The sequence below is a fragment of the Electrophorus electricus genome, chromosome 11 (assembly GCF_013358815.1).
Source record: "Electrophorus electricus isolate fEleEle1 chromosome 11, fEleEle1.pri, whole genome shotgun sequence".
Taxonomy (NCBI): Eukaryota; Metazoa; Chordata; class Actinopteri; order Gymnotiformes; family Gymnotidae; genus Electrophorus; species Electrophorus electricus.
Window position 1 is genome coordinate 7,537,050 of NC_049545.1, and position 12,444 is coordinate 7,549,493.

Consider the following 12,444-nt stretch of genomic DNA (forward strand, 5'->3'; position numbering starts at 1 on the left):
CTTCCAAAATGCAGAAGGAAAGCAACAGTGACTAAAGACAGCTAGGTGCACATATGAGAGAAAACACTTCGATTTGCATTTAGAAGTGACCATACTCCAAGCTGTTTAAATGAGGAACTAAGTGCGCTTGTACACAGTAGCTCTCTGGATCTTTGACAAAGGGATGTGTGTGCAGTGGGCTAGGGGTCCCGAATGCTGTGGTTTCCTGTTGGAACACTGGGGCTGCCAGGTGTGGTGTTTGCTGTGGCTGTTACCAGGCAACACATTCTTAGCAGCACCGAGAGCAATGAGTGGATGGGGCAAGGAGATGTCCTCCCCAGAGCTTCCTCCACTGTCCCATATCAGTCAAGGTCTTTGCAGGGCTTAAACTTTGACCATTCCAATCCCTTGTCAGATGAACCAATTTAATAAAACATTTGTGTGTGTTTTTCTTTTCTTTCTTTTGCTGAATTCCATGCTCATCAAGTACTATATTACATGCACCCCCAGCCATGATTTGATGTTATTGATATTCTGATTGAACAAAAATACTTTTTATGAATCCTCATGATGTACTAGCAGTTTTCTGGCACTTTTAAATCAGTTTGGTCTCCACCAAATTTGAAACCAGATTTGAGTGCTAAATGAAATAATGTAGTATACACCTGTTATTGGGTATGTCATAATGTGTTGGTATATTTAACCTAAACACTACTAATTCTAATTAGTCTAAATATCTAATTAATCTGATTTAACAATGTATTTGATAAATATTTGCTCACTTAACAGCTATGCAGAATATAATTAAGTGAATAAAAATCTCATTCAATGTTCACAAAACTCAAAGGTTGTGGAAACTGAAAGTGATAAGAACATATCACTTTGTCACATAACAATAATTTGTGACAATTGTATGAATAACGAAAGGAAGTGAGACTAGAACACTAAAGTACTTCATACTAGAGATTTCCACTCTCCTTTCAAAGATGCTCTTTGTCAAGTAGTATTATGACCCATACCAAGTCCCAAAGAATACTTTTCAGTGTTTGCCTGTATTGACAAAAATACCATAAAAATGACTGATTTCTAATTTCTGATACTTAAATGCTGTATTACATTTTTTCCCCAATCCTAGCTGCATTCTTTACTTCATTTATTTACATTTAAATAGTATGGAACAGCACATGGTTGTGAACCTCTGTCTTACCTTTAGCATAGTTTATCTTGACAGTATAAAGATATAAATAAATCAGAAACATAAATGGATTAGTCTACCCATTGATTATACGGCTAGCTTCCTCTCAGCACAGGAACAGCCTAAAATGGACGCTGGCCTTTTGGCACAAAAGGAAGCTTACCACTGTAGCATATACAACAGCCTAATGGAATCCAATGATTGCAAGTGAAAACATAGCGAGCATTAAGGTGAGGGCTTAAGGAGCTACTGCTGGAACCTATTATCATGAGAGGAAAGTGTAATAGACCTGTTTGGCTAGTGTCATAAAATGTCCTTATTTCATGTTGTGACACATTTATTTTTCTTTAAGCACTCAGGCCACATGGGGTTACTGAATGCTACATAGGCTAGACATGTCTCAAAGACATTGATTTTTTAAAGACATTTGCTGTAAGCCAAGCCACACACTATTAGCTGTTTACTCACATTATACACTCAGTACCAATCATATAGAATGTTTCCTGATGAGCAGTGTTGAGTCGGAAATATCCAACGCTTCATAAACATAAACAAACAGCCTTGATTCAAATCCTAACGTGGCTTGTGTGCTAGAGCTTGCTCCACCCCTTGCACTGCCATGACTGGGAGGCTTTTAATTAATTACATCACTGGAGGCTTGTGGAGCGTTATATTGATCGCTGAACCAGTCCTGGCTTCCTTGTGTCAAAAAACAGCAAGTGGTTGATGCTAGCCATTCATAATCTTGACATGACATTACTGACATTACAGCTGTTATTTTGTTTGTACTGTGACAATCTGGTGTAGGCACAGAACGTGTTGCAGAATTCGGTAGGATATCAACCATGGCACCATGGACCAATTATATGCTGCTGTGTTGTGGCCCCTCTGAGAGGAGGGCCTCGGGGTAAGGCTAAACCCCTCCCCATTTACTGCCAGTGATGGAAGGACCAACAACCAAAAGTTACATTTGTTGCATATGCAGCCACATGCCATATGACAAGCCACATGAGCACAGAGAGAGAACCATATGTGGTAGATTGAATTAAACATTGGGAGAATTGGCTAGCCACAGTTTATTCTTGTGATTGAAAACAGATTTATTATTTTTTTGTTTTGCTTTGGTTTTTTTAGCTTCCTCAAGCTTACTTTCATGGAAATATCATCACAGTTGAAAAATAATCACAAACCTGTCTCAAAATTAGTTGTCAGGTCAATTAAAAAAGTCTTGCCCATGATATGTGACACTGTATATTATTTGTTATTTATCAAATTTAACAAACATTCCAAGCATAGATTTAAAACTGTAGTTACAGTCATCTTAAATCCAGATTATTTTTTTTAATTGTACAGATTTGGTTTGCTATGTTATGGAATTGTTACAAATGGTATAGCCTATCAGTGTCATCCGTGGAAACTGTGATGTTTTGCGCAAGCAGTCAGTCACAAGTTCTTTTAACTATTTAATAGCCACTTTAGCCTCTTGACTCCAGTATAATTGTCTTTGTTGATCAATTACATTTTAAAGTAAATAAAATCTGAATTTTTTTATTTTTCTCCAGACCATTGCTTTAGGTCCAGTACAAACATAAGCACCCATTTTTGTTTAATTTGGTGTCATTCCATTGGGCACCAATGTAATATGTGCATATTTTTGCAAAATAAATAAATAAGTGCAGCTTAATACAGTATACAAAATACAAATACATTTCCTTATTGTTTGTAGCACTTGATTAAGGTTAGTTTTTTTTATTTTTTTTATTTTTTTTATGACAGTATTGCACAAGTCAATTGAAATATGTGTGTATTTGTGTGCATGCTTGTGTGTGTGTGCATATTTTTTGCATGCATTTGGTTCATGTGTGTGTATATTTGAGTGTGTATGTAATGCTCCTATAACATTATCTGTGTTCCAAAGCTGAATAATACCTATGCCTCAAAAAGTGCCTATTCCATCTATCATGAGATGCTGACCATTACTCCTGAACCTTAACCTGTAGCAACAAGAAAGCTGGGTGATGCTCAGCCAGCAGATGTCAGTCTTCTCTGTAGTATCAGTGCCTAGTGCCAAATACCATTGCCCTGGAGGGAGATGGAAAGGCCCAAGGGTAAAACATGAGGTTAGGCGATCATTTAAGTGTGAGATAAAACTCTCTAAGTGAGTGATTACACTAGATTGGACTCAACAGCATACATAGGCACTCATTATAATGTTATTAAGTACATGTTACACTTGAGACACACTTTTCATTTAAAGCACCAATGTATAATCAACATATAAATCCAGCAGAGAATACAGTGATGATAAATAAATAGCAACAGACACACTCATCTCTGGAGCAGGCCTAATGGAAACTATATTCCTGCAATAAACACACAATAGCTGATAGCAGTCACACTCCCTATTGATTTACTTTGCTGCAGGACTATTTGGCCAGATTACTTTTACTGCACACACATACACAAGTTCTGAACCAAAATGTGTTTTTAAATGCTTCATTTTTAAATTTGTGGACATACACAATTAATAATTTCTCACCCAGACACATATTTCAGGCTCTGGAAGATACAGATAATGCATTCAGACCATCTCTCTGTCATCTCTCTCTGCCTTTACACAACTTTTCATTCATGATGATGTAAGATCTTGGAGGCAGACTTTTTCTGTATGTGCTGAGCACAGAGGGAAGACCACCCTCACTGGCAACTGAGTGCGAGTTAATTTCATCCCACACAATGACACAATCTCCAAGGCTGCCTAACAGCCTATTGTGCACCCCCCTCTCCACCAAGCCTAGTTGGTAGGAGGCATTAGCATCGCTGTCATTGAATCATCAGAGCCTGAGAGCCATCAGTCCTTTGAAGGATTAACTTCATTAGCATGTTTTCATGCCACTCGTCTACTAATTGCCCAATTGAAACAGCCACTTGTTGTGCTGGTGAAACATGCTTAGACTCCCAGAACTGAAGATGTCTGACAATTTCATGATGTGCTTTCGTCAAACTCCAAATATTTCTGGCTTCAGTGAACTGAACTGTTGAAGCTGGTAAAATATCAGGTTTAAAGCTAGAGGGTGAAATCTCCTTTGACCCGATTTCCTTGTTGACATGAGATGTATTGATCACAGGCAAAATTAATTTTCCCGTTTAGTGTAATGTTGACATTTGTTCCCATGAGCAACAAGTGCAGAGAAGAAGCTCAGCAGCAGCATTCTCAGATTAATAGATGAATATCTCAAATCAAATGTTCAAAAGTCCAATATAGATCTATGTATATGTTCACAAATCTCATATACTGAGAGTAAATGCTTAAATTGAGGTTTTATTATCTGCCAGAGATATGCTAACAACATGATGTCATTCTCTGAAAGGCATTCCTCAGGTCAAACCTGTTCATTCATTCTAGCAATTCAGTAATATGATCCACATCCAAAGGCTTCGAGAAAATGCTGGTCATTCTCAGATGAGAGCTTTTTTATTTCTTAGAGAGGAGATTCAGTACATGGTACTACATGGTATTACTGCTAGTTTTCAGTAAAATAAATGAGTTTTCATGACTTTATGTGTATTTTGTTTAACATGAATAAACAGGAGCACTAGAAACATCATTTTTTAAAATCTGCATTTTGATCAATTCTAGAATATCTGTTCTCAAAAATTCACATACATGACAGATAGTAACTCAAAAGCATAGCATAATAATAATGCTTCCAAAAAAGCTACATGCACTACTTATAAATGCTGCAGAAACCTGAGTTAAGCACTGACAGATTTACGGTTGTAAGGTTGTACAAAGCAAAACAAAACTGATGACTGCACCAAAGTAATATTTTTAATGCCATTCTAAATAATATAGAACATCTTCAGTATCATGTCAGGACAGATTATCCTTTTCGATTCATGCAGTAAGTTATGTTTGTACATTTTTGTGTCTCTGGGAGTAGTTTTGAAAGCTTGTCATACACATTTTTGTAAGATCCAGCTTTATAGATTTTTTTCTTGCTGTGAGCCATTTAGTCCCTGTTCTGTGAGAGGCAGGACTGCATAAAACAATTGTAAAAGTGATTAATCATTCAACTGAGATGTCTATCGCAAACAAAATGTGATTTTGACTGTTACCCCAGGATGTCATTCTTTGCATCATATTTAAATGAAATGAGGTAAAATTGAAATTACATAAATTTATTGCAAAAGACATTTTTATTAACTAGATGCAGCCAGAAAACATACTAATGTTCTTGTTACTCCATGTGATTTATTATTAACATAGTTGCAGTATAATTTACATTGCTATTTAATAAATCCAGTTTAATGTAAACAATAGAGTTCTAGAGCAACACAACCATGTAGTAGGGTAGCTGTATCATTATGAATGAGTCATCAGACAAATCTGTTGGAAGTGTCTGGGCTGAAATTAATCTACAATTTGTTAGAGAACAGGGAGGAAAATAAACAAGCTCCACCCATAGTGCTTCATTAAGAAGTTCAAAATGAACCTTAACTCACTCTCTGTCTCTTCAGCCCCTTTTGCAACTTCTCCCTCCCCCTTTTCTCTCCTTCGTGCATGGCCTGAGGGAGCAGTTAGCTCTCTCAATGCTCTTGCTCTATTGTGAGCACACATTGATTGCCTCTACCCTCTCCAAAGCCAGCCGAGCCAGTCAGCATGGGGTACAGGCTGTCTGCTTTATCTACCGCAGCTCACATTTTTTACTGAAATAAAAGAGGGGGAGAGAGTCTTCAAGAGAGTTCCGCTTCCACTCCTGCAAATAGTTGGCCAGATGCATCCCGCTTTCTATTTCCCTCTCTTTCTATATCTCTCTCTATCTATCTCTCTCTTGCCTCTACTCTCGGTGGCTGTGCTCCAAAGAGGATCAATGGTCTACTTAAACGGATTTCTCTTGTGCCTTGTTGTCAAATACGTTGCGCACCTCTGCCTTTCTGCAGGGCCAATCTTTGTGCACTCCTGTAACATCTCACAGGCACCCACTCACTTATCCTTTATCTGTGTTTTTTGTCTTGTTTTGTTACACATTTTCATAATATCCTCGCCACCTACCATGTTAATGGCAGTAGAGCAGAGTGGCCTGTATTTCCTCCGAGGAGGTCTGCGAATGGCGATGGTGTACTGTGTAAAGCAGATAGGAGCTGTAAATAATCTGGGAAAGCTCAGTCTGTGTGTGAAAGCTTATGTCAGCAGAACTGAAACTCTCCTTCCATCATGTACCATTGAAGCCCCAGCAGCATCAATCATTTCCCCTGTGATTGTCAGGGAATTAGCTGTGCTGAGGTGTACCGTGGCAGTCTGGGTTGCCTCACTCCAGGCTGAAATACATGTTAGTGTGGTGAATTTGGAATACACTCTGCAAGTGACTTCTTAAAAATACAGGATGGAGAGGACTATTACAGAGACACATACACCATAAAACACCATCAGAACAATAATAAATGTTCCATTATTGTAGCACCAATAACCTAAAAATAACATGAATCACGTAATGCATTGTTCCTAAAGCACCCATTTACTCATTTACTAAATCATAATACAAATACAAACTCCACTTCTGGTCTTCACATCTGTGTATATGTATAAAATTGTACAGCAATTCAGTCAAGCTAAAGTCACTCCACCTATAGTCCATCCATCTTCTTGGCAGCCATCTGGCCATATTGTTTCAGAATGCAAGAGTTAAGGGCCTACCCATGAACACCAGGAGCTCATACAACAACTGACTTTGAACTGAAGTGTGCTCACTGACTGCTTGCATCCAACTACCACCACCCCACCCCCATCTCTAATCGTGATGTGCTGAACCCTGGCGACTTTGAGCAACTTCACAAAAACATGATTAATGATCCATAACACAGGAAATTATGAGCAGCCTGAAAGGTATATGATAATAGATGCTGGGTTATTTGCCACCACCAGTCATGCTTTGATACCGATACCAGGGTATGTCCATCTTCACAAAATAATGTACCAGACTTTGTCTGTGCAAATATGTCTACATATTCAGCACTTAAGTTACTTTCACCAACTCTCATCAAGAGAATGAAGTTCTATACTTCAATAAGTTGAAACAAAGGAATTTAACATACTAGCAAACACTGACAGCAAAAAAATCTCATTATAACAAGAAAAAAATAAGAATAATACATTCAAGTAATGTAAGGGAGAAAGTATTGATCTAATAAAAAAAGTGCTTCGACATTGACCATGGCACCTCTTTTGTCATTTGGAACATCACCATCTTCTAAGAACAGGACAGAAATAAAAATGAATGAGTGCCTGAGACCAATGATGTCATGTGCCAGATTTATCCCTGCCAACTTAGATAACAGTACTGGAGCTTGTGTCCTTGAGACAGAGTGCACAGAGAATCAGCTCTATGCATTAGTGTCAAAAGCCTTTCAGTGGAAAAGCTAAGGACACTGTTGAGAAGATGCCGCTAATTAAAAAAGATTTTTTTTTTTGGAACGTACCGGCAGATCTTGAAGAAATACACCAAAAAGGAGGCAGAAAGTGCAGACACTGAGATCAACACCTTATATAAAATGAACACATTAATTTGTTTTCTTAATTGAATTGGATGAGTGTTATGTTAACAAAAGTATGATAAGGTGCCATTTGTTATCAGCTGCATGCGCATGTCATAATTTGCACCCAAGAGAACCTTTCCCCCCAAAAAGGTGTAATGGAAATTTCGGGCTGTACTGGACAGACTCAATCGCAGCATGTGAAGCGAGTGATTCTATCTGATGCACTCCTAGAGACTCGGAACTGCGTGGCCTCCCCCTGGGCAGTTCAGTCGTGCAGCATTGGATGAGGAGGCAGTGCGCGCTTGTGTCTCGGCACCGTTGGGAGAGTCATTGTTCCTTGACGTCAGCACTCAGCCAAGCCTGCCGCTGCTGCTCTCAAACATGTCTTTGTTATTCAGAGCTTTCTAACGCGGACTGGCGAATCGCAAAATACGGAACGAGGTATTCCCTTTATTTGTGCAGCGGTGAAACAGCCACAGACGGGGATTACGCGTAGGTTACTAGACGGTTTGAGGAAAATGATAATGAACGGAAGAATAAAATGTATAGGTAATGAGCCGTTTGGTCGAACAGTAATTATTATAGTTAGTAAACGCAAAATGTAACACACGCATTAAAAAAAAAACTGTTAATATATTAACATAAAACACACGACTACAGATAACAAATAATTATAATTCTCCCATTATAACTGAAAAAATGTGATCCAATTTATAATGCGTGGTAGGTCGATTATAGGTTACAAACCAGTAGCCTACTATTGGTTTGTTAAAAATGGAAATCGGCATGTGAGGTGGTTTTCTTGTTACACAAAATAATTTTACCAACCAACGTTATCGTAAAGGCGCAATGAATAGAGCAATAAAATACAAAACGTAACACCGAAACCCTTTAAATCCAGTCCGTTCAATCTGGATACAGTCCGATAAATGTCCTACCCGGTGTATTCCAATGGTACTCTACGCGACTCTGGGACACATTTTGTTAGCAACCACCAAGCATGGCTCTGTGGTAATAGAATAGCCAATGTAATTTGACACTTCAACTTGCCGTGCACTACGTTAGTTGATTCAGGCAGTCACACTCTGGCGAAACGTTGTGCGCTTTTTTAGTGTTTGCAAAGTATAAAGGAGAAAATAATACGCGACTTGAGTTTAGGAGGATTTTTTTCAGCGGCGCGCTTTGGTTGGATCTGAAAGTAAGTTGTGTGTTCCCGAATCATTTTCACACCTCGCGCCCATGTCTGGGAAAGGTTTTTGTGCATTGCATTGAATGTATTTGTAGCCTGCAAGCTAGCTCCGATCTCAGCTAACAATGGAGCAGTCACTAAAAGATTCACTTAACTATAACATTTGAAATGTGCTAAGAAAAATGTTATGTTTATTGTTCTCTCTTAATTGATGGTTTCGACCCCTAGTCGGACTTACACGGTGTGATGTTTTTGAGGTAAAACAACAGATCGCGATTGAGAATTTTTTCTGGACACTTGGTTTTTATGAGAAACGCGGAATTTGGCTTTTGTGGTGCATGCACCTATGCCATTCGCAGCAGTTCACTTTCCCCGTATATAGCATGTTTTGTTGTATTGCATTGTTCGTATAAGATAGGCACACTGTCATGCGGTGAACGGTTGGTCGGCATTACCTTGGGCATTTCTCGAATTGTAGAAAATCAGAGCCTCGTCGTTCAGACATGTATGACTTTTATATCCTGTTCACTGTACTTATGATACAATATGATATAGTATGCTTCTTTGTACATAAAGTTAACAGCTTATCGACCCTACTACGTTTCTACAACTTGATATTTAACTTGTAACAAAGCTAACGACGATGTTCAAAACCATGTGAAGAAAATGTGATGTTTCTTGCGGCAACTCCGTGTACCATACTGCGCTACAGTAGCCTAGCATCGTTTCCTCTGGCACTATGTTGCTGCTTTGCAATGCGATAAGTTGTACGTTTAAACACTGTAGCAATATGTTCGATTCTTGCAACTGAAGTCAGTTGATATGTCCGCAGGGAAGGATCAAATCCGGGTTGCCTTGCAGTAGCCTACATTCGAATAGTTAGTTGAAGAACAGTCAACTTGAGGGGTCTACAAACTGAAGGAGAACATAACGCCCCTTCCACCCTCGTTAGTGGGATTGTAGTAGACTTTAGGGAAATATGACTTTCACCTGTGATGAGAGCAAAAAGGGATAGGGAGACTAGGCTAACAACAGCAAGCTATACCTTAAAGAAACCTAACAATATTTTTCAGGGATTTTATTTTTCAGTTATTGTCGCATTTAGTACCCAATGTAATAAAAAACTCGTCATGTTCAGATATGATGAAATCGAGATTTTAGGGCACAGGGTTAGCATCGTGTAACAAGATAGTTGCACACTGACAAGGGTTTGTCTTCAGCTGCTGTTATTCCATTTGATTTATTATTGTGAAAGTTAACACTTTAATTCAAAACAATTTAACAAGCAGCAATGTTTCATCCTAGGAAATGTGTAGGCTGTTAGTACACAGTTTGAATATAGGCCTACTGTTGTCCTTTGCATACTTTTCTTTCTTTCTGATTGGCTACTAAGCACTGCACAATCTCAGGCAGTGTTTACACGATTGTGTGGATACTGATAAAGTAAAAGCTTCCCTTTACTTCAGAGTGAGTTGCCTTTGGTTCAAAGGTGAAAGGTAATTAGTAGTTTTTTGTTGTTTAGTTGTGCATCTCATTCAGAATTTAGGAGGTAAAAGAAAAATGTATGTGAAGTTTGATTTAAAAAATATCGTTTTTAAAGTCAGGAATAGTTTTGAAACAGATTTCAAACCATTGTCTTCTCTATCAGTTTGTATTTCAAAACTGCTGAGCAAAGTGATGTACACAGTGAGTAGCTTAATTTGTGTGAGTCAGAAATGGAGAATGTGCCAAGGAGAGAAGTTTTCTTTACTCACCACTCCAGACAGGGGCCTTAGGGTGAGGATCAGCTTTAGTAAGGGGGGAAGCACAAGCACTCCGATGCCATTCTCATGTGAGAGCATAGAGAGCACTAGGCACTTTGTTAAGGACACTAAGAAAAAGTGGTTTTAGAGAACATATTTGGAGTTGAACTGAAAGTGCAGTCTTTAGTTTCAGGGGCCCATTTGTGCTTGTGATGCCAATTTAGATTTTAAAGGGATCACTGTGTGTCATATTAATACATAGTAACTCGTTGACCTCCTGGTAAACCCTTAAAGCAGTTTTATTGGTCTTTTAGGAATTGATACAGTAATACATAGCCTCTGGTAAGTCTGTGAAGAAGCCACTTATTTATCTCAAATAACTGCCTTCTGCAGTTGATTGTGCAGGTTATAGACTATGCTAGATATTTACACAGTGATTAGGAATTACAAAGTAATTGTCTAACATGTACCACACATGTACAGCTAAGGAGCAAAGACTGCATGATTGCTTTAAACACAAAAGTTCTTGTCGTATGTGACAGCTTAGTTTCTACAAAACAAACCTTAAATCTTGCTGATTTGATCTGAAAGGTGAGAGGAATGAGATGTATCTCACTGTCTTATGGTGCAATTCAGTGTCAAACATGCTGATTACTTCTTCTCATGTTCATTTGCTGCACTTCTCATTGCCTCTATGCGTGTAGTTTTAGTAAGATACCTGTTAGTATTTTAACTCTGCTGAACACTAATCAGTGTTTTGATGGGTTGACATTTAACTGTTAGTGCAGTATTGTGGAGAGTTGTGAAATACTTGGCCCACGTTTATTCATCACAGAGTTGAACAGCCTTCTCATCACCAGCTGTATACACCCACTCTCAAACATAAGTCAGCCTTTGTGTCTGTGTCCACGTGGTCCCCTGTGGATGTGCATAGCAGTGTTCATTTACTTCAACATGTGAAATCAGCTGCTCTTACTAAGCAACTGATTGTTTCTCACAAGTGTTATGAAGATCTTTTTTCATAATGAGAGAAATTATCACAGGAAACTTCCCCAAAGCATGTTTTTACACCTACCAGTAGCAAAGTGTATTTAAACTGCTAGCCTAAATGCATCAGTGAATCTTTCAACCTTGTGCAGCTTACATGATTGTTGTCCTATTCATGACCTTGCAGAAGAAAAGAGGCTGGGGCTACCCTTTTTCCTTTTTAATCAAACATCTGAAGAAGAGCCTGGTGGTGGTGGGGGTGGGGTGTGTTCTGTAGTTCATGTCCCCATAAGAGTGGCTTGCTGAAGGCTGCCTCCAGCTGTCAGTCTGACAATGTGACCACAGAGGCATTAGGATGTGATGTGCAAAGCATCAGCTAGCTTGTGCCACTCTAAGTGCTTCGCCCTCAGATAGGGACTTCCAGGCTCATGCTGTCATGAGCTCATGCATGTTTGATTTGACGCTCTTTGAAAAATGAATGCTGAAGATGTCACAATGACTGTATCCCATTTCTGTCAGCAAAAGAGCAAGGACCCTGAATTGTAAACGACACCCAGCTATTCAGGCACAAAATGTGAGGTTGAAATTCGGCATTGGAGGACAAAATGTTCCCGCCGCACTCAAGATTTTGCTTGATCACAAGCAATTGCCTTCACTTTTTGGGGCTGATGAAAGCTTATTGTGCTTTGATGTCTGACTGCTGGGTATCTTGCAAATCCAGCTTGAGTAAAACAAACATATTGTCCTCAAACTGTTTTCTTTTGACTACAGCAAATTAGTACTCATTCAGGGAGTCTCATGATCCATGTCAAACT

At 38.8% G+C, this 12,444-nt stretch overlaps 1 protein-coding gene across 6 annotated transcripts in view; it reads left to right on the plus strand.

Annotated features, from left to right (window-relative positions):
- Positions 1-8,776: 8,776 nt before the first annotated feature.
- Positions 8,777-12,444, plus strand: part of zmiz1a (zinc finger, MIZ-type containing 1a) — a 93,676-nt gene continuing 90,008 nt past the window's right edge. For all 6 annotated transcript variants that reach the window (XM_035531657.1, XM_035531661.1, XM_035531659.1 and 3 more), the window contains exon 1: positions 8,777-8,909. The gene's annotated coding sequence lies outside the window, so the exon portion shown is untranslated. The remainder of the gene's footprint in view (positions 8,910-12,444) is intronic.